The sequence below is a fragment of the Lucilia cuprina genome, chromosome 2, assembly GCF_022045245.1.
Source record: "Lucilia cuprina isolate Lc7/37 chromosome 2, ASM2204524v1, whole genome shotgun sequence".
NCBI lineage: Eukaryota > Metazoa > Arthropoda > Insecta > Diptera > Calliphoridae > Lucilia > Lucilia cuprina.
The window spans coordinates 18,075,986-18,078,526 of NC_060950.1; positions in this window are offsets into that span (position 1 = coordinate 18,075,986).

Consider the following 2,541-nt stretch of genomic DNA (forward strand, 5'->3'; position numbering starts at 1 on the left):
AGTTAGTTAGTTAGTTAGTTAGTTAGTTAGTTAGTTAGTTAGTTAGTAAGTTAGTTAGTTAGTCAGGTAGTTAGTTAGTTAGATTAAGAAAAAATTGCAAGTATGTACCACAGTTTGCGTTAATTAAGCAACATTGCGTATGAGTGTTATTTTTAGACTGCATAATTATTTAGTAATCATACGCCACAATGTTCGCAAAGTTTAGTTAGTTTCTGAAAGTTTTAGAATTAAATAGAAAAGTGTAATTCAATACAGTTCTGAGATGCCACTTTTCTTAAAATATGTACTCCTTCATTTTTTGCGCAGATTTAAATATGTTCATCATCATAAATTTGTTATTAAAAAGGTTAAAGCACACAAATATCACATTATTTGTAATTTAATTTTTTTCATAATTACGGCTTTTAATGTTGCGTATGTTTGCTATTTTTACTGCATACACAATTTGTATATAAATATGAATAAATATTTCATAATTGTTACAATTAAGCATGCTGAGTGTAAAAAGGTATGTCACATGTACTTACAGTATTAAATCAATATCTGTAGTTTTACTTTTGTTATAATGTACTTTTTTTGTTTATTCTCAATTAAAACCAAAAGTATAATAATAATTATAAATATTTTTGCATTAGGGTAGTGTCATTCTTATAGAAAAAATATAAGAATAAGTTTTATCTACATATATACTGTCGCATTGAAATCTTATCTTATATTTATAGAACATAATATTTATAAAACAGCTATCTAATCTACTCTATGTCACAAGAATAGAGCTAATTTGAAATTTTCATAAGTTATAACCCTAATGTATGTGTATACATATACAAATGTATTCCATACTTATTTAACCATGAATATTTATAAATGCACGTGCAAAATACTTCAATATATCATGAAATATATTATTCCGCGTAATTATATTTCAACGCATTTCATACGTGTTTGAATTAATATAATTCTACTTATACATTAAGTACCCTCTAGGTTAAGTTAGGTAAGATAGATAGGATGATGTATACTACATTAACATTTATACTTACGCCAATGTTGAGTGCTCCTTTTCATGAAAAATATGTTCACTGAATGTTTTATTTTTCAATGTTTAGAAACTCAGGAACGTAATTCCTTAAAATCTTCCAACTATTGTCAGTCAGTAATGTAATTTTTCGAAATAACATCACTTCTAAAATACCTGGATCTAACTTCGACGAATGCGTGAGATCGGCAAACAAAGTGCTCCCTTCAGAGTTTCAAAGTCGTCTCCACATGCTTTTATATATCATGAAATATATTATTCCGCGTAGGAGATTTCTCCTCTCATTTGGGTCGTCCCATAAGACTAACTAACTTACTTACTAACTAACTAACTAACTAACTAACTAACTAACTAACTAACTAACTAACTAACTAACTAACTACCTAACTAACTAACTGACTAACTAACTAACTAACTAACTAACTAACTAACTAACTAACTAACTAACTAACTAACTAACTAACTAACTAACTAACTAACCAACTACGTAACTCACAATGTTTTGCAAAAGTAGGATTACTTGATTAGCATTGAATACATCACCAAATATTCGTCACGACCTAAATTTTTCCATTTTGACTACCGTATTTTAATTAGATTTTATTCAATGCACTCAATGTCACAAAAGTGTATGAATGTTTTGTAGATTCCATTGAAAATGTCATTGGTTTGTTATTGTCGCTGTTTTGTTATTTTGTATTTCTGAGTTTGTGTGTGTATATAAACTATTCCCTTGTGAAATGGTTTCATCTGCTACTTGTATATCTTCTATAGTTTTTACACCTCTACTCTTTATTTGCTTGATTAAGCCGTAAAAACGTGAGTTCTTTTCCTTCAACATGCCGCATTTCCATTTGCCATTATGGAAATACATAGAAACATATATATTTTTTTTTCAAGATAATATTAAGCTTTTTCAAAGTAAACAGCTTCTTTATATATATATATATTAATTCTCCGTGGTTACAAGCAATTTGATGCCGGGAAAAATAATACTAGAAATAATTCCTTCATTGTTCATAAATATAAGTCACGTTGCGTTATAGAAATCTTGACAATTATTAGAATTTTTTCATTAATTCTGTTTTTCAAGAGAACATGTCATCTATGTATTGCTTAGAAATATAAGGAAGTAAATATTATACGTTGTAGAAATGGAAATGTAAGTATAACTATGTATGTGTTTCAATGTTGTGCAAAATTTCATTATAATTGAAGAGATTTATTTATACATAAGACTCATTTAATTTGTATGTATAAACTGTAAAAGTTAATCCGAAATTAATCAAAAGATACTTTCGCAGCTTATAAAATACATAATGTATATAAATTAGGTTTATCTTAATGGCATATATTCAACTCTAGTTTAGCACTAGTTCAGTTCTAGTTCAGTCCTAGTTCTGTTCTAGTTCAGTTATAGTTCAGTTCTAGTTCAGTTCTAGTTCAGTTCTAGTTCAGTTCTAGTTCAGTTCTAGTTCAGTTCTAGTTCAGTTCTAGTTCAG